The sequence below is a fragment of the Athene cunicularia genome (genome assembly GCF_003259725.1).
Source record: "Athene cunicularia isolate RWA chromosome 13 unlocalized genomic scaffold, athCun1 chr13_part1, whole genome shotgun sequence".
Taxonomy (NCBI): Eukaryota; Metazoa; Chordata; class Aves; order Strigiformes; family Strigidae; genus Athene; species Athene cunicularia.
In genome coordinates, this window is record NW_020799117.1 from 2,715,315 (window position 1) to 2,738,343 (window position 23,029).

At 42.0% G+C, this 23,029-nt stretch overlaps 1 protein-coding gene across 1 annotated transcript in view; it reads right to left on the reverse strand.

Moving 5' to 3' along the window:
- FSTL4 (follistatin like 4) overlaps positions 1-23,029 on the reverse strand; it is a 382,047-nt gene that overhangs the window by 237,636 nt on the left and 121,382 nt on the right. The gene's annotated exons all lie outside the window — the stretch shown is intronic.

A 23,029-nucleotide genomic window follows, 5' to 3' on the forward strand; every position in this document is an offset into this window, starting at 1 on the left:
CCGGGATGGGGAGGGGGGGCACACCGCGGCGTGCTGCTGGTGACCCCCCCCGCTACCCTACACCTGCCTCAGGGCAGCCCCAGTGCCCGGGAGAGCCGCTGAGGGGAACGAGGGGCCCCAGGAGGCCGCAAATCGCCGTGACACCGGCGCGGGGGGGGACGGGACGGACAGCGGGGCATCGGTTTTTTTTCCCCCCGGTGGGACCCCACCGCATGCACCGCACAACAGAGCAGCACGCTGCTTCTAGTCCCACGTATCCGTGGTTATAGAGCAAGGCGAGCATCGGAAATTCAGCCCTTCGCTTCGCCGTCCCATCTGGTTTCCCCCCCCCAAAAAATAATCAATATAATCATTTCTCGTTTATTTTTTTAAAAAAACGGTGGGATGTTTACAGGAGAAGGCACAGCGGGACTGCAGAAGCGAAGAGGGGTTGGGGCGTTTGGTTTTAAAGGCTTGGAGGAGGGTTAGGAGCGGGCTGGACGCGTGGCAAAGGCGATGTAACACCCACAGGTAGCGATGAAGTGGTCTAAAAATCCTGGTGAGACCTGACAGGTTTTGTGTTTCTTCCTATAAAGAGTGTTACAGCTGGGTTGTGCTGGATTAAATGAGATTTCTCTTTGGCTTCGGCGTGAAAAGGACCGGACCCCCTCAGTTCAGATGGCTGAAAAGACACAGGCCACTCTCAGAAACCGGGTCTAGTCCAGAGAAAATCTTATTATAAAATTATTCCACAAAATTAGGGACAAGGATGCAGAAGAGGCTGTTTATGAGAATAAGCTTTTTTTAAAAAAAAAAATTATCTTTTCATTTTCTTTGCCTGAAATACCAAGTGATCAGACAGGCTGGTTTTCTGGATTTTTTTCACACCTTGTGGCCTTTTAAATGCAGCACCTCTGAAATATTTTCAGTGTTTACCAAAAAAAAAAAAAAAAATTTGAGCTTTTTCTATCCAAACCGCGCACAAAGGCTTGTAGGGACTCGTGGGGTTTTTTTTTGCTTTCCTTCTTTAGGAAGCAAATAATCTGAAATGGCTGATTTAAGGTTTGGATTGAAAGAGAAATCACAAATGTGGTAAAACGGGGAGAATTCACTGTGAATTCTGCATGGGTGATATAAAGGAGGGCTTTGTAGAGTGCCCTAAAAGAAGAATTGAGTGCATATTTCAGCTGGCCTGTAAGTTTAAGAGGTCTTAAAAAAATAAAGCCTAAATCTAATCAGAGACAAATATGTTATCTTCAGCGAGATATTTTTCTCTTTCCTGAGGGGAAAAAAAAAAAAAACGGAAATAATATCAGTGGAGACAACTCTTCCCCGTTTCCTGAAGGGAAGGAAGAGAAGTCGTGCCACTTACCAACATCGTTTATTCTACAAAATTATGTCTGTGCTGTCAATTTGAAGCATTTAGTAATCTCTCTGTATCTCTTAAAGACGGACATAAACATGAGACGCATTAGGCATCTGAAGTCTCCGCACAGCCCCTGTTTATTTATATCCACACACGCTGGAGGATACAGGCAATCGCGTCTCTTCCCCACCGACAGCTTGCCTGGGTGACTCTTGCCACCCCCCGTTTGTAGCAGTAGGCGCGTTTTGCTCATTTTACATCATCTGATGCGATTTTAAATGCACAAGCTGGAGCTGCTGCGTTCCCGCGTGACCTGGGGGAGCACGGGGCCGAAGCCCGCTGCCACCCCCACCCCGGTGAGGGGCTCCCCTGCCTCCTGCCAACGCCAACGCCAGTCCCTGCTGTTGTCACGCCTGTGCCTGAACCCGAGCATCTTGCTCTCGACACCAAGCAGGCCCGTGTTTGCACCACGCGGTGGGTGTCGGGCACTTCCAGCTCACGTAAAATCCTCCGGCAATTATCGGGCGCCGCGGGTGACTGTGTTCCTAACCCAGGCATCTCAGGATGTCCCATTTCTCTTTCCCGCTGGTGGCACATTGAGGCACCAACAGTCGTTTTGAGCGCCTTCTCCTGCACGCTTGGGTCCTGTGAAATTCTCTGATATTTTGGTTCAAAAATCTCCTGATGGTTTCCAACCGTTTGAAAACACTGTGGATAAAGAGCGGCTGGCAGGCACCCCTCCTCGCACCCCCGACCTCCAGCCAGCTCCATCCCCCTTCTTTTCAAACACTTTCAATCTCTTCTGAGACCTTTTAAAAGCCCCCTGGAAGCCTGGCTGCATCCCAAGGGGCGTTTTTGAAATGCTGTTGTGGGAGCTTTGCTGGGGGGTGTCTGCTGTCCCCCCGAGCTGGTTCACCCGCCCGCGAAGGCTGGGCAAAGCAAACAGCTAACTTATGGAACCAGAGAAATAAACTGCTGCTTGCTCCAGAGCGGCTGGCAATGAAAAACTGATAAATTCCTCATCTTCAGGGGTGGATGAGTTTGAAGCAAAAGAATTGTTGCTTTCCTTTGAACTGGGAATTGGAGAAGCCCAGAAAACTGTGATTGGAGTTAGAAGGAAAAGAAAAACGGATGATTTTTAAAGACAGACTCGAGGAGGGGAAAATTCTTATACAGAGAAAGGGGAAAAACAAGTTTGCAATTTTTATTTTTTTCATGAAAACACAGGATAACCCGGCCAGTGAAAAGAGAATTAAGCGTTGTCCCCTCAGTTTAAAAATAAACATTAAGACCAGAAAACTACAGAAGTTTAGAGGAGTTGAAGCTGCAAGTGACAATGTGTTTAATATGACGTGCGTAAATAGGAGGACTGTGAAGAAGGAGAGACCTGGGCCAGTCCCGGTCTCGCGTACTTCGGTGAGAGGAGCTGGAGATGTGCAACCTGTCGTCAGCTTTGACTGATGCGACTTCAGGAATTTGATGAGAAATTTTAAACAACAGATTGGCGAGGCAGAGCTCCGTGTCACTGAAGATACGATGGCATTCAAGGGTGACCACGGCAGTTAGTTTAAGGGAGTTTTGAAGAACAGATGGTCTTCTCTTATTGGGCGCTTTTTTTTTTTTTGTAATTAAAAAAAAAAATAAAAATATCACAACAGAGCAATGCATATAGCAAAGACTCCCTGATTTCTACCAGCAAAGGAATTAAATGGTAACCATCTGAAGTACTTCCAAAATCTAGGAAGTGATGTTCAGAAGACAAAGATAAGGTTTCCTCTTTAAAAATTCAAACTTTGGATGACAGCAAATCACCCACCTTCCCCCTTTGTCCAGCCTTGCTAGCTAAATGCAGTAATTAAACATGAGTTTTTTAAAAGAACATTGTATTCACTGGAAACAAGAAGCTGAGGAGGTAATAGGACAACAAAATTCATGCTCATCGCTTCTAGTTATTTGAACCAAGAGCCTAAATCAGATCTGATTAAAATAGGAACTCATAACCAGATTCAACCAAAACTAGAGATATTGAACAAATACAGATGTGACAAGAGTCATGATTCAATTATTAGGAGTCCGTCTGTTAATTGCTCATTAAGATGGCAGTGTGTATCTTTTCCTACACACATTTAGCAAAGCCTTTTCACTTTGACAGTGCATAAAATTATCCACGCCAACTGTATATCTCTTACTTTTTATGTCAACTCCAGAGTTGCCAGTTTTTCATTATCCTCTTGGTCACAAATTAATAAGGAGGAACAAATTTAATAGCAGCCTCAAACCTTTAGAGATTATGTCAGCCTTGTGTATCTGTGCCAGTTAAATTACCATTTATTTCTGCTTAAATTTAATGTGGTCATCTTCATACAAACACACACATATTTAAAGCCAGCTCTCTGCGTGCAGCGTGAGCGCACCGAGGGGCTGCTCTGAAAAGCTGACATGGAGCTCAGACTTGAACTTGTCTAATGCATCCAAGATGCAGCAAATGGAGATGACCAAGGCCAAGAGCTGCAAACATGCCAGAGGTTTTCGTGGGTGCTGTTCTCCCGTGTCGTTACCAGCTGGGACGTCCATGGACCAGCCTCCGCAGCAGTGGCATGTGCTTTGGGTGGTCCAAATGGTAGATCTAGGTAGGTGCTGCCCTTGGTGACCTGTCCTCCATTTCCATCGTGTTTTAGTAAACAATTGCTCTGCTCGGGAAGTGCCCGCAGACGCTGGATGCTGGATTGCAGTGCTTCGTCCCTGCCTTCATAGCCGTAAGCCCAAAATAATAAAAAAATAAATTGTAAAAGATGTTTTATACCAAAGGAAATACTAAACGTAGAAACAGTGGTTTGATTCATTTCACAGCTGTAGTCTTTTTTGATTTGTTCGTAATTTTCTACGCTACTGCTTCCAATTTGATAGCGTCTGGGCCTCGGATGACAATGAGAATGGGATAACAGATGATGAGCTCAAAATACTGAACACAATCATACTCACCCCTACGTGTACCCACAATCAATATGTCACTTTGAGCAAGGAACCATCAGCCACTGGGCGAAGTTTAGAATATAAAATGTCACAGGAACTCAAGGCACATTTCTTATTTCTTAGGAGCTGTCAGAGCAGCTAACTTGTTGCTGTATAGGGGACATGCAGAGGGTTCAAATAAATAGCCCCGGGTACCTCAATTAAAACTGATATTGCAACTTCCAGCAGCTCCCTCCATCTCCATTGCCCCGGGAAACCAAACGTTCAAGGCTACCTGTAGGGCTATTGGCAGGACCAGCCTCAGCAGGTCCCATGGCCATTGACTGAACTTGTGGCTTTGGGGATGGCACCTATTTTCCTCAATTTACCCACCTCTGAATATTTTGTTGGTCTCTTCTCCCAGATGCACGGGAGAGAGCATCAAAGACAGTGGACAGTGTTTATCTGAAGACAAGAAAGCACTTTGATCTGTGAGCACAGATAACAGTAAGGTGTTTAGATTTTTTTTTTCCCCCAAGCTCCTTGTCTATTCGTACGTACAGTTGAGAGACGGGAGGGTCTTGGTGCACAGTCTGGAGCATATGGTGATCTTTCTTTCAAGCTTGTTTTCAAGAGGAAGTTTAAAGTGAGGAGCTTTATCAGAGCTGTTACGACGGTACAGCAGACGAGAAGGCAGCCGCTCAGAGGTACGGGACTCCTAATCCTCATCGACAAAACTCTCCATGTTAAAGAGAGAAAGGCAGATGAATGAAATAGGTGAAGATGAAAGAATATGCACCAAAGCAGAAGAAAAACCAGCAAGAAATGTGAGGCCGCCTCATCTGAAACGTTCAAAAAAGTTTTCGAAAGCGTCGTCATGTTTTATATCATTGCTTAATAGGTTTTACTTTATGCCTGTGCATATCTACGGCGCGTATCAAGTTCAAGAAATACATATGAGCAAGGGTGAATTGGCTACAGATTCCTTAAATTGCCTCTGCAGACAGATGGCCAGCAAGCAGACTGGGAGGAAGAGTACAAGCAAGGAAGATGTCGTTCTTCAAGAAAAATTAAGAAATGTAAATGGCACCATCAGTGCTAAGCAAGACAAACCCCTGCAGAGCATGAGCCAGGCTCAGTTCAAACAGCAATTAAATGATTTAGAACAAGACTCTGATCATTTACAATTTTTAAAGGTGAAAGGTGTGATTTTGGTAATACCTTAAAATTAAAAGGCCAGCCACTCCATCTTTAAAATGATGGTTTCTCTCCTGCAAGACTTATCTCATTGTCAGTCCATTAGCAGCCAGCCAGAACCCATCCATACAAAAATAATTGGCTATTGATATACGGTAATGCTGAAAAGTTATTCTTTTTTTTGTTCATTGCTATGGAAAGATGTCCTCTCTAGCCTATACTTTCAATCATTATAAATGCTACTGTGAAAAACTAAAAACACTTTTCTGAGATAGATTAAGATCTACTTCACAAATAAATACATTTTATCACTAAGAGAAGAGGCAAATGTCACTGGTACTGAGTGTTTTATGCACAGCAGAGACCACTTAAGCTGGAATTTTCCCCTCATGGTAAATTAATGTCACTGGCTATGCACAGTCCCCTCCGCACCAGCAGGGTTTATACCTGCTGGACACACATGAAGAATTGTCTCTGAACCGCAACAGCGGTTCCTCCTGTTCCCTTGACCGTAGTGAACTAGAAGAGGGTAAACAGGATGTTTTACCTGGGGAAAAAAAAAAAAAAAAAAAAAAAAAAAAAAAAAAAAAAAGTTGGTTTACCTGGGAAAAGGATGGTTTACCAGAGAGGGGCAGTGACCACAGGGACCGAGGTCCCATCTTCTGCTTTGCTCAGAAAAGGGTCACATCCTGCACGCTGCTGCAGTGCCCGGGTCCCGGAGGAACCTGGGAACAGCCTGGGAACAGCAAAACCCGCCACCACCACCAGCCGTCGGGCCCCGTAAAATGTTATTTGTGCACAGGCTGGGAAGTTTGCACTCAGGCTGTTAAAGCTGCGATGAGCCAGTGGCAGATGCTGCACTTGCCAGCTAAGCACCCCTCAAGAATAGCTAATAAAACCAGAGGACATTAGGCTGCGCAATGCTGTATTTTAAAGATAAAGAGTCTCTGGTTGGAATCGTGCTAAGATTTTTACTTTCTCGCGGACAGCTCTTTGGCTGCGCTTTAACACAATCTCGAGCTGAACTGAAACAACGGGTTGTAAAACCCTGGCCGGGACGATCCAAAACGGCAGCACGGAGAAAGCGGGGAAATAATCGAGCTTGACAGAGAATTTTGGGGACCATAGTCTGAGCCTGTAGTCAAAATTTCTCATGCTTAAGGCTCGAACACACACCAACGAGAAAGCAAGGTGTTGAACGGCTTCAACAAATCTGTCTTGGGATCCTGTGTAGACATTCATTTTTGATTGTTTTGCCTTATTTATGGCCATTCGCTTGATAAAATGTTTAAAGGAGTAAAGATTTAATTTTACATTTGTTTCAACTCCTTATGGAATTATTTTTCCTTACATTTTTTTCCCGTTTGGCCAAATTCCTACTGTAAGTCTTCCAACACAAACAGTTTTGGTGCTTTTTTGTTGCTGTTAGAAGCATATCACTCTTAGTAGTCACTATACCGAGTCTCTGTTATCCCTTTAGCAACAGTCTCTCCCACAGTAAAAGGAAATGCTTTTTTTCTCTTGTCTCTTATTGTCCGGAATTACTCTTGGATATTACAGTCGTCAATGTTTAGTATTAAATCATTTCCCTGCCAATTCATTGTAATCAAATCTTCCACAAAGTCAATAGCAATAACATTTTTATAAGGCATTGTCTCTCTCAACCTATTAAGTGCTTTCAGATCTTTGAATTTTCCATTCTGAAAATAATAGATAGTGACCTGGAAGAAAACATAAAATGTGTGAAAGTCACACGAGCAACCATGTAATTGCTCACACCCACCAAACCTTTGGCTCAGAGTTTTGATTAGTTCAGACAGGTTGCTCAATCATAGGACCGACTTTTGCTTTCTGTAGAAAAAAAAAAAAAAAAGGCCAAATTAAATAAATGAGCTACCAGACCCACTGAAACCAATAACAATATTTCTATCGCATTTAATGGGACCAGATGTTGGCTTTACGGAGTTATATGTGGTGTTACACTGGGTACATCTGTGCCGCAATGCAAATACGCCGCTACAACTCACAGGGAGGTGCTTAAGCTGGTTGAAAGGAAGCACTGACAGCCGCAGCGCTGCAGAAGAGAGCAGAGGGCTGCGAACCCCACGCCAGCCCCCGAGGGTTTATTTGCCCCGTGGAGCTGTGCGTAGTGTCACAGCCTCAGCGCCCCCCGCACCCACGGTGCCGGCTCCATGGTGGCGTGGGGGACACCTGTGAGGAGTCCCACGTACCTCCTGGAGGTACCACCCAAAGCCATAGTGACACACCGAGGTGAAGACCACTTCCTTCAGCATCCTTGCAACTGAAAGCAGCTTTTGCCTGCCTCTTAATCAGATCCTCAGGATAAACTTTGGTTTCTTCTTCTTCTGTCCTTAGGAGGGGCGGAGTCACACTGCTGGGGGATACTCTGGATTAGAAGGAAGCAAAACGGACCACAGACAAAGCCAAAACATGACAGGCCACCTTAATTGTAAGTGTAGAGCTTGCGCGGAACTAACAGAAGTTTTGTGTGAAAGGAAATGGCACAATTAAGGCTTCCTATCATAGCTGTTTACAAACACAGATGGAGAAAATATTACAATGAATTAAAAATACCCTAATTTCTCTACAGTTATGCTGTGCTAATGACACTTGCTACGCTGTAACTCCGTAAATGAAAGAAGAAAGGCTTATCTAAACGAGTTTGTTCAGCCTTAAGAGGAAAAACCTTCGGAGGGGAAGCTCACTGCTCTTGTGGCTACGGAGAGGGAGGGCAGCGAGATGGACTCGGATGGTCCCATGGGCACACAGTGATCCAGCACGGCCAAGGGTGCAACAGGAGATGTTCTGGTTGGATAGAAGGGAGGGGAAAGTCATCCTGTGGGCAGTTAAACACTGAATAGGGGCCCAGAGAGGTTGTGGGATCTTTCCGTCAAGATATTTAAAATTTGACCGGAGGAGGCTCTGAGCAACCTGCTCTAGCAGACCCTGCCTTGGGTGGGAGGTTGGGCTCTGTGACCTCCAGAGGTCCCGGCCACCTGAGTTAGTCCACAGTTCTGTGGTTTTATAAATAGAGTTTGACGTCAGCCTCTAGAGAAAGGAGCGTCACTTAGAGAATATAAACAGCTAATCCCGTGATCACTTTCAGGCAATCGGGCTAGTATATGTATATTTTAATGCTATTGAAAGTAACAAGTACCCAGCTGACTTCTAACCAAAAGGGCGAAGCCGGGGCTCAGACTCCAAATCAATAGTGAGAACTGATACAAAAAGTCTTATTTTCTGTCTAAAAGCAGAAGTTCTGTTAAAAATTTCATATAGGACATTATGATAACCTGTTGCTGCTCTGCTCTTAAATAAGATTAACACATGTAAAAACCCTATTATTTCCTTTTCACCCATATGAAAACTCCCGATGAGGCCTGAACGGGGACCTTTCACCTACGCCAGTGTCTGCTCTATTGTGGTCGTGCACGTCCTGGGTGATGCTGCTCCACGCGGCCGCCGCTGCTTCAGCAGAGATTTCCCACGTACACACCCGACGTCTTTAGGAGTTTTCTCTCTTGAACGGGCAGCTCTCTTCAGCCTGAGGTTACTTGACTTGGCTTCAAATATTATTAATGCTGCTGTTGAATTCTTGAATCCATCTTTTCCCCAACGTAATGGCACACTCTCAGCATATACATCCCTATTTTGTGGATTTTAACGATACTGGAGGTTCTCTCAAAGTCACAAGGCAGTTGCCCATTAGGCGACTTAGTTCTTTGACTCACACCACCGATCCTGCAGCCAGTGAACTATCTACATCTGGCAGTTCCCAAATAATGAATTAAACCATCTAAAAGTCAAGGTGTACCAGGCACAACACAGGCTGGGAAGTAGCTGTGCTTCCTCAGTTTAATTTGAGCTTTGGGGGAGTGCAATCACCTCAGTGTCACTGAGATATCAGCATCGCAACCCTCAGTTAACTTGTTGTTTCCATACCAAGGAGCAAAAGCAACGCTGAATTTGAACTTGTCTCACCCGACGGCACTGCGAAGCGATGGCAACGATCCAAGAGTGACCATACACCGAGGAGTGGCTTGCACATCCTTACACACTCAAAAGATGAAGTGTGGGAGTAATCTGCAAGTACTTATCGCTTGCAAGTATGGGTGACAGAGCTACCTCTGGGTAAAGCACGGCCCTGAGTTTCATTGATTCTGATGGGTAATTTATTTCTGACTCTGCAAGGCAAACCCATAGAGACCAGCAGTCAATACCGGTAGAAGTGGATTAGCACAATAACACACATCTTTTGGGTCAGTGGACAGGCAGAATAGTTATTATTATTCCTATTAGCTCAGATTTGGTTGAAAAAGAAAGGAAAAAGTTAGTGTCAACTGCAGGCTGTATATATCTTTGCTTCGTTTTTTTTTTAACAGGGTTACAAAATCTCCCACTGCTCTGATTTTTTCTTTCTTTCTTCCTTCCTTTTTTAATATTGATGCATTTTAAACAGGAAGAAAGAGAGAATGGGGACATCTCTAATCCCTATTCTCATCTCACCTTCTTCATATATTGTGTAATTCCCTAATGTCTGGGAACCTGTTCAAAACTCCTCATTGTCAGCATGTTCAGATCTCAGGGGACAAGACCCACAGCTAATATTCAAGACAATGTATTCCTGTCTATGAATAATATGAAGACCTGAATCCTTTTTTTTCTTCTTATTTTTTGCCTCCCACATGGCCTTAATGAAGATTTTGCAATGCTGTCTCCCCGTGGGCACGTGGGTACCATCTAATATCTGCATTTAAATATCCTGTCCCTGCCTCAACCCCCAAACTGAAATCTGAAATAGCTTGTTCCAGGCTTCCTGAGCAACATACAAACAAGGCTTCTGCAAAGAAGTAGAGCTTTAAACCTAAAAAGAGGCACAGCATAAAGAGGAAATATGGCCAAGCTTAGACATCTTTACCCTTCTAGGGATGCTGCTGATAAACCAGAAGAAACTTGAAATAAAAGACTTCTACAACCAGGACAAAACCTATTTTTACAGCAGCATTCCCATGGGAAGTGGATAAAATATCCCATTTACCTTCTGACCCACTCTCCTTGCCCCCAAATTTCTTTTTACCTCACACCAGAGATTATTTGCTCCTTGCTGGATATAGAGGAGCTTTGCGGGGAGCTGCGTTAGCTCCATGTGGAGAGCTGCTCTCCTGGCAGGGGAGGAAGAGTTTTAGATTAGCTGCCCCATTTTGCTCTCATTCACTTAAAGAAGTGACAAGATTATTCTGTCATTCCTACATTTTGGTCATTCCTGCGTCACCGAGAAAGCAAACAAACAGCCTGACAGGGACAGCTTGCATGGATGAGGCTTCGTTTGGGGCAGCTGGTTTTACTGGTGCTGCTATGGGGGCAGTTCCTCCAAACTCTTGCTCTGAGCCTGGACACGAGCGTTGCTCCTCACATAAATAGAAACCTTCAAGTCATTGCGACTTTTCTAATGAAAATAATACCAATGACGTACACTTCAAACACGTATTGACAGATCATTTGGATTTCTAACCAGCATTTTGGCTTTGTTAGTTAACAGATTTGAGTCCAAAGTTCTTATTCAGATAAAACTCCCGATTTTTGTTGGAGTGAAAATGAATAACTAGAGAAAGATTTGACCCCTAGTTGGACTGGTCTAACTGGAGTTTTTTCTGTGATTCAATTTTAATCAGTGAGCGAAGTAGGCTATAATAGAGCTGGTGTTGCGAAAGGGAAAGCAGGCAAGAATTACAAAGTTGTGCACGAATAAATTAACCCTTTTCTCCTGTTATTTGGATGGTTACAAATATTTAGAATGATTATCGAAAAGCTCAAACTGAATTGCTGGTGAACGTTACTCTCCCAGTTACAGTCATCCAGGTTAAAATGATGCTGTGTGACCTCGGAGACCAGTTGCTGATACTGGTAGACAACTGGGAAGTAAATGAAATGGGAAGACTATGAAAAACTTAACTGCTGGCTGAAAATTATTTACCCAAGCAACTTGGTGAATACTTATAAATAAGAAATACAATAGCACTGACTGGAGTTGGCTCCAAAATTATCCACAATTAATAAATTGACCCATCCTACATACTGTATTATTTTCCCCTGACATTTTCAGAAGCCACAAATCTGATAATACAATTAAATGACAAGTTCAATCACTTCTTTATTTCATGTATATGTATATTATAATATTTTATAGCTGTATTACAGAAAAGACTGTTTACTCACGTTGTATCTTCCCAAGCATAATTCAGAGCTTTGCTTGCCCAAGAAATTACTTGTCTGCATTTTGATTAAAAAAGCAAAACCTCATTGTTCCCGTGGCAAATGAATTCAGTCTTTAAATGAAACTCATTGTCACATCCTTTTCTATGCAGCAAAGGCATTCAGCTCCTGGAATGGTTTTAACCTCTAACACAGCACTTTTGTGTCTGTATCTGATCCAGCCATGATTCATTTTTCTTCCAAAGCTTCGTCAGTGTTTGGGCTCTGTACTTAGTTCTCAATGAACTGGCTGTAACGCAGTAGTTACAGCTCCCCGGAAAATGACACACGGTAACTCTGTCAGGATTTTTATTAGCTTGGATAGGTCTTTTATTTTAGCAAGGTCTTTTATTACCTTGGATAGCTTTGAACTAGTTCTGAAGTGGATGAGTGAAGACCCGGAGATCCAATTTTATATTGAGAGCCATTAATTTTTTTTTAACCGCGACCCCTTGATTATTGATAGGCTTTTGTTCTTTACTGTCACTGCACAACACATTGTTTGAAGTGAATCAGAGTGCACAAACTTTCACAATTACTTACCACAGTTTGGATCAGTCATGGCAACCAGCCAGCAGAAGTCCTCTGACTTTCAGGATGCAAGAAGTATCTGCTCTAGATCAGAAGCTAACCTGATCCTTTTCGTCCCAGAATATTAGTTCAGAAAACATCGTGAGAACTTTATGGAGAGAGGAAGAATCTGTAAGTCTCAGATGGTGCTTTGTCTTTTGTCCATTAATCCGCACGTATACACAAACCCAGCTAATTTGGAGTAATCTAGCATTCCACCTCAATAACTACATAAATCAAAACAGACTCCATCAAAATAAATGAGCATGGATGAGGCAGCAAGACCAAGATCAAGCAGTAAAAAAAAAAAAAAAAAAAAAAAAAAAAAAAAAAAGGCAAATAAACAGAATTTAATTGAAAATGTCTAAGTCTCAAAAATGATGTAAATCCTTGCCAAAATCGCATGTAATTCACCCCAATCCCACTTCCCTTGAGCCTAGTAACCGTTCTCTTGATTTGCATGCTTCGAGTTACACTTTTATGGCTTCAACATTTGTTAAATTTGAACTGATCTCATAACCTGGATCCCTTGTCCAGAGGAAAATAATAAAATGTGCATTTGAGGAAATTTTGGAAGACGACCAAGAAATTAATTTACTCTCTTTTACTAATGGAGACTTCTTTATATTATCAAAACATTTACATAATCTAAAGCTTTAAAGTTAAAACACGCAGCAAAAATCTTGGTTGTTTTTTTTATCCTTTTTTTAAAAAGTGCTGGGAACACAAAATTTCTTTAATGAGTTCAGCTGTTCAAAGATGCTTCCTTTTTAAATTCAAACTTAAAAAGCATTTAAAGCTTGAGTCAATTCAGACTTTCAGGTAATTGAAGTCAACCTATTGCTATTGGTTGATAAAGTTCAATCTTTTTGTATGAATCACTCTTATTTATGAATCAAGTAAAACTTGTATCAGTCAAAGGTTGCTTTCGTATCTAGGCTTTTTTGCCTATTCTCTTGCATTGGGCTGCGGCATGTAACATTGTTCTGTGTAGTTCCTTGGATTATTTATGTCGTTGTGACATCTAGAGATGCACGTCACGGAATAAACACTCCCAGTATCGCTAATATAACAATCAGTTGCAACAGCTCCCAGATGTTGTCAAGCAGTTGGATAAATGGAAATCCATGTCACCACAAGGATCTGTTTGGCAAGGATCCAGCTGTAGACTTGGCAACAACCAAAAAAAATTTTAAAATATCACATTTTTCCTGTAGTGTTACGGACCCGTTCCTGTTTCTCGGTCCCCGCAGCCGTGTTGCAGCCAGGGCTGAGCCGCGGGCATGAGAAGGAGCTGCACGGTGATGAGACGTGTCCAGATGATGCTACGCATTTTCCTGTCCCAGGAGGAAGTGTCACTGGTGCTCGGAATGATTTGGTCCTCTCTGCACAGTACCTACAACCACAACGCATCCCCATGGGTTTGCATTTAAATCGCAAGTTTGAGAAGTTTCCATTTTCCCTAGGGACCCTGTTGTCAAGATCTCACAGACAGATTACACTGTCCTGATAAAAAATTAATACTGTAGGGATCAGCTAAAGTTAAATCTAAGAGGAACGGTACATTACCCTGGGATTAGACTCATATTTCAAACAGACTGTTCACCGAATAAGATCTCACACTGTGAGTAAAGATAGCGGAGCTGGGGCCAAAGGCATCAGGCACACGATGGGCTGGAGCAGGGACCAGGAGCATCCCAGGAGCTGCCGTCGCTTTAGCGACAGGGTAAGGGTGAGCAGGTGCCACGTGGGATGGGGCCGGGATGCTCCAGGAATAGCTCCTCCTCTGCTCCACCTGAAGGGAGAGAGGGTAGAATGCTTTGGAACTGTTACTGTTTTCAGCAAAATATCCCTTAGAAAAAATCTGGAAGCAAATTATAAAATATGGAAAAAAGAATCTGTAGACTGGAAAGCTTCCGTAGATTTTTTTTGAAACAGCATGTTACATGTGAGAGTTGCAATGGGAAGGAAAAAAAAAAAAAACAAACAGCATCCTTGTGCAATCCTTGACGAATCCGTGGTCATTCCCCTGGGTTGGGAAGAGAAGGTCTCAGAGCATCACCAATACGGCTCATGAGGCCCCCTCACTGCTATTTCTACCCCTGTTCTTGGTATTTTCCCTGCAGTAGAGCCTGGAGGGGCTCAGCCAGCACCCTCAAACACAGCACAAGGGCAGGAAGGGTAAACGACAGCAGCCAGCTGGTGCTGAGCCCCGAGAATGCCCAGCCCCTCTCCTGCCCCTCTCCCTCCCATGGCTCTCAGCTCTGCATGGGAATCCCGCGCCTTGTTTGACCCCATTACTGGGTCAGCATTTGTCATGTTATCAACATGGTGATAATCTGCCACCTGATAAGAAGTCAGAAATTTCTGGAAAATTTCACAATGCCAATCATTGCTTGCATTCATTTCTTTTTTTACACAGCCAGCCAGCCAATTAAAGCCCTTAATTTAAACTTTAAGAAACTACCTTTACAAACTGTAGCTAGCATCTGATGGATTAAGAATTTCTGTACACATTTCTCCTTTTTGTTTTTGATTAAAAAGAAACCAAACAAAAATATTCCACAGATGTTGGTGTTAATTTACTTTTTCCAATCTCTCATATATTTGCCATCTAGAAACACCTAAACCCCAGCAGGTTTTGCCCTCAGGTTCGAAAATGTTTGCAATTTCTTTCTCAGAATTGCTAATAAGTTTCCCTGAAAAAAAAAATAAAATAAAGGAAACAAACAATGATTCAGCCAAGCCTTTGAAGATCAAAAAGAAATATAATTAATTTGTTAAAGTGGAAAACCACCAGAAATACCTGTTAACAAAATCGTATTTGACCTTCTGCATTTTTCTGCTCAGAAGACAAACTTTTGACTTCATGCCAGAAGGATCCTCCCCACTGAGAGAAGTGAAAACTCCGGACCATGCAGTTTACGGGACTGTTTTATGGCACTATATAAGATAATGCATATATACCTACGATTGCCCCTGCTACTTACTTACTCACCAAATCTCATTTAACAGCAAAGGTACTAACGACCACCATAAATACATAAGGCAGAGGATCGTCCTGCTCAATGTGCCAGGCACGCAGGGCTCTTCAGGGATGGGAATATCAGGAGGATGCAAAGATACCCATCATCTGCCTCCAACACCAGAAAAAATACCCAATAAAACCAAATCCAACCAAATTCTGCTAAAAAATGCAAACCAAAGAAATGGCTGATGCTGGCTGGTTCTAAGCAGCCACAACCTAATTAAATTTAGTTTAACCATAGAAGATTTCTCGCGGTTCATCTGCTCCTAAGAAGCAGTTAGGGCTGGTTTAAATAAATTACAGCTCCCGCTCTTATGACAAACATCCTGAAAGTATTTCCCTTCTACCCCAGTGTGCCCTCTGCCACGAAGCGTGATAAGGTGCCCTGGTATGGTTGTCACTGATTAAAGAGTGATAAATTACGTGAATTCCAATTTTTAGTGGCTATAATACTGTTTAACATGGGATGTAATCCCTTACAAAGCTGATAACAACACCAAAAAAAAGATAGAGCGATCTGAAATTTTGCAAGTAACGGAGACAACTGAAATATGGGTGGGTATATCGTATTGGCAAGACTTCTTGAGAGTGAAAAGAAGTTGAAACAGCTTGTGTTAATGATAGGAGATAGATGTAATATCTTTAGATATGACCACTGCATGAATTCTATTTCATCAGCAGTTTTGTAAAACCGGCAGCTTAAAATGGTTTATGTTTGGATTTAGGGAATTAAGTGTGCAAATACACTCAATTAATTCCTATGTCACTGTGAGAACTTTGAAGTCAGGCTCACAGTTTTTTTCTGTAGCTTGATAACGGTGATATTGGCAAACAAACGCTCTGAAGCCGGTTTAACATTGCTCAATTAATTATTTTTGTTGGTGTGCTTGTCATGGGCCTGAGAGAACAGAAAGCAAGGCAGAGCAAACCAAAAGTGAAATGCAATACCGTGGAAAGACCTGTACACACACAACACGTGTTTCAAAGACCGTCAGTCCGCACAAGTCGAGCACCGAGATTTATGAGACCTGAAGCAAAGGGCGGAGTGACGGAGCAGGTTTTTCTGTCCCAGAATTCCAGCTGCTAATTTCATTTTCACTGTGACCTTAATGAGCAAAAAGTCCCTCTGAACAACACGGGCAATTCAGAGGCAGGAATCAGAACTTGCATGCACCCATCAGTAAAAATAAGAATAAAAAACCCCAACAATTTAATTAAAGAGCGCCAGTTATTTGTTTAGGTTTTGTATTTCCCCCAAACTTCAATATTAGGTGAGAGCAGTTTTGGGGACCCAGTTCCTCAACCCTACCAGTAGCAAGTGGCATCATAATCCTGAATAATCCCGCGTAATCCAGCCCAGCGAGAGGCTGCTGTTTGCGGCCGCTCGAGCCTAATAATTCCTTAGTCAGCACCCTGGGTTCACATCAAAATCCACGATTCCTCCCCAAGCAGGCGACTCCACTCTTCCTACCAAAATTTCCTTCATTTTTGTTCACGACTCACAACAGAATGAAAACAACAGGCTGATGGGAGTTGCTAGCTTGAAAAATTCATCCAATAATCTACAATGTCACCAACGTGAGCTGGAACTAAACATGTCTGGGAAGACAAATTCCTTAACTGTTAGGTGCTGAAGGACAGGGTAGGTAACATTAACTTGGCTAATTGTTTACTTGCTTAGCTAATCTAACGTAATCTGCACTGATGAGATTTTGATTTCATGCTAGATGAGTATACTGCTTCTGTGCGCCTCTCCGTTAATTTGTGGACCGTACCAAAAAGTCTTTTATAACACGTTTAACACTCCAGAGCTATGAGGGAACAGCAGAGAGAGAGAGAGAGAGAAGGCGGCCAACTCTACTGGTATTAAAAGGGTCATTAAATTCAGCATTAGGTAGAGGTCTTGTTTTGGGTTGCATTCAACTCGCTTGATTGAAAATGAAGTGTAAGCAAAAGGCATTCAAGAGAAATATTCCCATGCAAAGTACAGCGTTGGTCCTTGTGCGTGTAACTACAGAGTTTAGGGATGTTTACTGTCTCTTTCTCAGGCTTCTTCCACGAGTCTTCAAAGTTCACAAGGCCTCAGTTCACCGGCTCCGTACTCCAGTGGTTTAAGGGTGAATATGTTATAACAAGCACAACAAGACTGCCATTTGCTTGAAAATCCTAAACATTTCCGTGAGAAGAACAGAGGTAATTTTAAGCCTAATGAAATGCTATAAATATATAAATTTTGGATCATTTTTTAAGTTTTACTGCCATGGGGCCAGAAACTTTCCCCAGAGTGTATTTAAAGCATTTCTTGCCTTAAACAAGAGAAGGAGGGGAGAGCAGAATTTGGCCTGAAGAAATTAAATCTCAACTTTGATGGAGGCCGTTTCCTGAAATACAGGATTTATTTCATTTAATGCTACGGAGTTTGGGCATATAAACAATACTTTCTGCAGCACAGGAGTATAGAAATACCGTTCTAGCTAAAAAAGAAAAAGCCTGGATGGCTTCATGGGTCTTTAATAGGTAACAAAGTTCACAGCCTTCACCTTGAAGTCTCCAGTTGAAATTTAGATTGATTGTGACTAAAAGTAATTTCTGCCTGACAGCTCATGTGAAGAGAGTTACTTCATTTCATAACAAACGCGTGGCCAACAGCCTAAAAATTATTATCACAATTTAACAAGACCACTGGCAGTCCCAGAGGCACCGCGGACTGGTGGAAGTCAATCCTGCCTGTCTGCGTCTGAGAGAAGCTGAGGTGGGGTAGGGAAAAAAAAATCAGAAGCAAATCTATGAGCGTTACGACTCTCCTGTGGAAGAGCTCACAAATTTAATTGATTCAGCCTCTCGGTAGGAGCAAAATTTACCTACTTCCTCAGACAAGGAAGCCAGCTGGCTAACGGATGGTTTTTGTTCCGTAGAGCTGAGTTTTCCGGTTTGTGGAAAAGGAAAATGAGCATTTTAGGTCACGACCACTGGGGAAGGAGATGATTTTCTTTGGACAATAATACGCCTTTTTCTGTCCTAGGAGGGAGACACGTGACATAGGGCAATTCTGGCAAACGCCGAAAGTGACGTTCAGTTGTGTGCCTCAGTTAAATCCCAAAATTAGGTGGGATGAGCCAAGCCACATTGACTCAGCTTGCTCTTCTGCATCTGCTGCATGACAAAGGCTTTCAAATACAGCTCCTATTACCTAATTCAATATACATTTTTCTATTTCAAATAAAACTGAAGAAGCAATGAAGCAAAGAAATAAGCCTATATTAATCCAAATTTTAAATTATTTTTGCTCATATCTGAGAAAAGTTCACTGCCTTTCCTAGAGTAATTGACATGTTTGAAGAAAAGGAATTTAAAGAACTCAGAAAGCATGTTCACGCAATGTGGGTTTCAACTCTTCCTAAATAAATGCGCCAGGCAAAATGTTTGCAAACATATCCATTCAGGAGCCTGAAATGAAGTGATTTCTCTGACCAACTGCAGCTAGAAGTATTCGTATCATTAAGCAATAATAATCAGCTATTAAACTTAAATAATAATTAAGAAGTAGTCATTGCCTATTAGCGACAATCCTAGGAAGACGAAATGAGGGTGAATTAAGGCTACTGGCAAAAGGACGCTTTCGGCTTTATTGTTTTAGTTAAATCTCACGTTGGCACTGCTTCGTTCATCTGTTCTATACGTATAGAATATGGGAGTAAATCCAGTGAAGTCACACTTGAAAACCCTTATTTTACTGCTTGGGTTATTGTGGATCGTATACTACAAAGAACCCAACGCAATAACCATCCATGAACCAAAGGCAAACCTGGATAGATCAAAATAAATTATCACCATGACGTGAGATTTTATATACATATATTTATCTCTACATATACACATGCATATATGACAAGGTTCTGTGGACTGATTTTTACAAAAACCTGAAGAGATAGTTCTGTGCTAAGGCGAAACTGCATATAATTGAGGATTGAATTATTTATTTTGACCCGGGGCAGCTTTAAATTATGAACTTTTCACATTGGATTTTTGTGGCAGAGGATATCCACCTTTTACTCTCTGTGCGAGTCTCATCGTTTCCTCATCAGATCAGTTTTTCCACTTGGTGCATGGGACAGATTCTGTCCTTTGGTGAGCAAAACGGCATTGATTTCAGTCAGCAAGTGACGTATGTGTACATTCAAGGTCTCTCTTTTGTTCTGTATGGCACACCCGCTCTCACTGATTCATGCTCTGTATTTTCAAAAGTGCAATAACGACATTGCATCATTTAAATCAGAAACATGTAAATTATCAAAAAAGCTGAGGTATGCAATTCCTGCAGGAGAGCAGAACACCACCTTTGTTAGGTCAAGAAATGCGATTATTTCCATGGCTACCAGCAATTCTTAATTGCCAATAATAGGCTCTTATTCGGGGAGAAGTTATTAGGTTTGCAAAGTAGAGTGAATATGTACTTTGTGGCAAAGCCATTAACCACAGAGAAAAGTTTTCAAAGTTCAGTTGAAACATGGAACAAAACATAGACAAGCTGCTTAGCATCTCCAGGAACGTACATACAATGATCGTAGTCATCCACGTCTTCTGCCGTGAACGCAACACAAACATCTAGTTAAAAATCTATTAATCCCCATAAATTTCCTGGTTACCAGCTCCACATCAATAGAATGATTAGATTTCCAATTCCCCTTCTTGCGATTCCTACCGATTTTTGTATGTTACTGCAAAATTTCCAGATTATCAACACCACGTTAGATAAAAACAAGCCACCTTTGCTGGCGAGACTCTCACTCTTTGGTCACTACTGCAAAGCTCTTCCATTGAGGATGTGTCAAAACAAGGAATGCCGACAGCTGTAACACTAGAAAGAACGATAGCTGATCTTCATCATAAATAATGCAAAGCATGAGCTCATTTGGCCTACTCTAGGTAACAATTAATTTTTAATCTTCCCCCCCCCAAGGCTAAAAGTATTCTGACTTTAGGTAACATGCTGCCTTTTTTTTTTTTTTTTATAATGTTTTATGCTATTGAAGGTACTTTCAGATATTTACATTTGTTACCTGAGCGAAGCATTGCGGCAGACTCTTGGTTTTGCTGATTCCATTCATTCTGTTGCTCGTAATGAACTAAACTTCTGGAATTACAGTCAGGCTGCGGCTATTACGGTGAGAAATACTCAGAAATGGCTCAGCTTGAAGAGGACTGCACCAGCATCAAAGTCAGGTGTGAGTTTGTCTGAGATTCCTCCGTGGGACTGGAGGAATCAGTCCCAAGCTGAAATCTTGGTCGAGTCAGATAACAACTCACAAATACTACAACAAAGCACACACCTTCTGCAACTGTAAATACTGGGAACGTTTCGTGGAAGGGCCAGTCAGTTATGGTAGAGCTTCGCGGTGTGATTTAAAGCGGCGCTAGAAAGCCGTAATTTCTCTCTGTAGGGACAGCAGCTATCTGAGGACTCGTGGCTGTGGTGTTCAGCCTTGGAAGCTGAGAGAAGTTGAGTTGGTTTTCTGCTGGCTAGGCTCTGTGTGTAGAAATGCTGACTGTGCCACTGATTTATTCTTGTCACGAAAATAGAGTTTTGAAGACTAAGAAGATATTAAGTTGTACAGGGAATCATAATGTTTGAAGACTGCGTTCCATCATTCTTAAAAAAAAATCCATAGGTTGATGCGAGATTATTGAAAAACACAGTTGTACTTCTAACCCCAGCTCAAGGCTGTCTTGTCTTAGGCTTGTCTTAGACTGTGAGCTCATCAGAGCATAGAGCAGCTACTAGTCTCAGTTTATGTAGTTCCTGGTCTAACACAGCCCAGTCTTTGATAGTCACCCAAGTTTTACCATAATGAAAATAATGAGTAACTCTATCAGCAGTGGGAGTTTTGACTGTGAGGGCAGAGGTTACGGTGAATGTTTTTGAGCTATTTACTTGTTGGGTGGGTCAGCTATGGGTGACATCGGTGACCAACTCGGTGCAACTACAAGTTTAAACTTTACAGTTTCTCTACAGTAAATTTTACACCACCAAGTGGCTTTCAAGACAGGTTAAAAAAAAAAAAAGTAATTTTCATCATTGTGGAACAAAAGCACTGGAGCACCTTGTGATTGTAATATCGAGAAAAGATGCCATTGAGTGACGCATCTGTCTCCCAGGTCCAGAAAAGAAGCACAACGTGCTCTGACTTACCTACTGCTCACTTCAGGCATTCAATCTAAACAGTCATTTTAGACTTTTACAGAAGACAATACAAAATACCGTGCAATCATGGACAACAGCTTTTGATGACAAAGAGCAAATAGACAGGGAATCCTTTCGGTTTAACAATGTAGATAAAAGGACATTTTTGTATTTCCAAATGATACCCAAGGCTCAGGTGTTGCAGACAATACCAAAAAAAAAAAACCAAAAAACCAAACAAACAAGCAAACAAAAAAAAAACAAACAAAAAAAACCCCCACGATATTACTTCTCTCCAATGCGCTTTTACTTCTGAAGTTAGTTCACCTGTATTGATTCACTGCTGGTGCTTATTCTCTATCAGCTTCACACACCCTTTTTTGTATGAGGTCAGAGAACAATACAAAAATAATACTAAACCTAGGAGGGGAAAAAAAAAGTAAGGGTGTTTATGAGACTAGAGTAGAAATTGCCTCCTTGCTCCGCTTAGTCCTTTAAGAACAAGAAAGCAGAATTCTTTCATTCCCTGTTTCCATTGTCTGTCATATTTGATGACTTCTTTTCCAAAGCAAATAAACACACCTGTTACGTTGAAACTCTAATCAAATATTCTGCTTATTGGCTGGGGAAGAGGAGAAAATGTAGGGAAGGCCAGAAACACCTGGTCCCTCCAATGCAATAGGCAACTATAGTTTCCAACATTTTTATTTATATACAATTTCCAAGGCTTCAGTGAAAATTCTCTTGAAGCATAAATTCTGATACCTAAACCTCAGGAAGTTTACACCAATGAAGGTGGCTCCTCCAGGCAACACACACTGCCTCATATCAAGTTGTGCACAGTATGAAGGACCCCGGTGCTGTGAGTTAATGCTGATACAAAGCCCACCGGCATCAAAGGGGCTCTTTCCATTTTCTTCCACAAGCCTTCGATCAGCCTTTAGCAGTTGAGTGACCAGGGAGGCAGCAGATGCAGACTGATATTCCTTATTCAAACGCTTTAGGGGACATAGAACGCATGAAAAAACCTGCTGTATTAATTCTGAGGCTACACCAGAATTTGAAAAGCGCTTGTTTGTAATCCTAAAAGTAGCTCCTTAGGGAGTTTCCTATGTACCTGCTTACAACACTGAGTTCACCATTAATAAATTATTAGGATTATTCTTTCAAAAATATTTTTTTATTTACTTTATGAAGTCGATTGGAATGAAAAGTATCCAATGCCTCTTAAGCTGAACCCCAGAACTAGATCTAGTCAATCACAGAGAACAGAATAGGGAGAGAGATCACTAAATAAAGGCAAATCAAAAAAGGAAAGGTTTGGTGTATTTTTTAGTAGTACATTCATTTTTGAGGTTGTACATTGATAAAGGTCACCGGTCACAGTGACTCTTTATTGACTGATCAAAGGCCATTAAAGCCAGGAGAAGTCGTCCCCAAGGAGCCTCATCCAATCTCGGTTGCCAGAGGTATGTCAGCTATT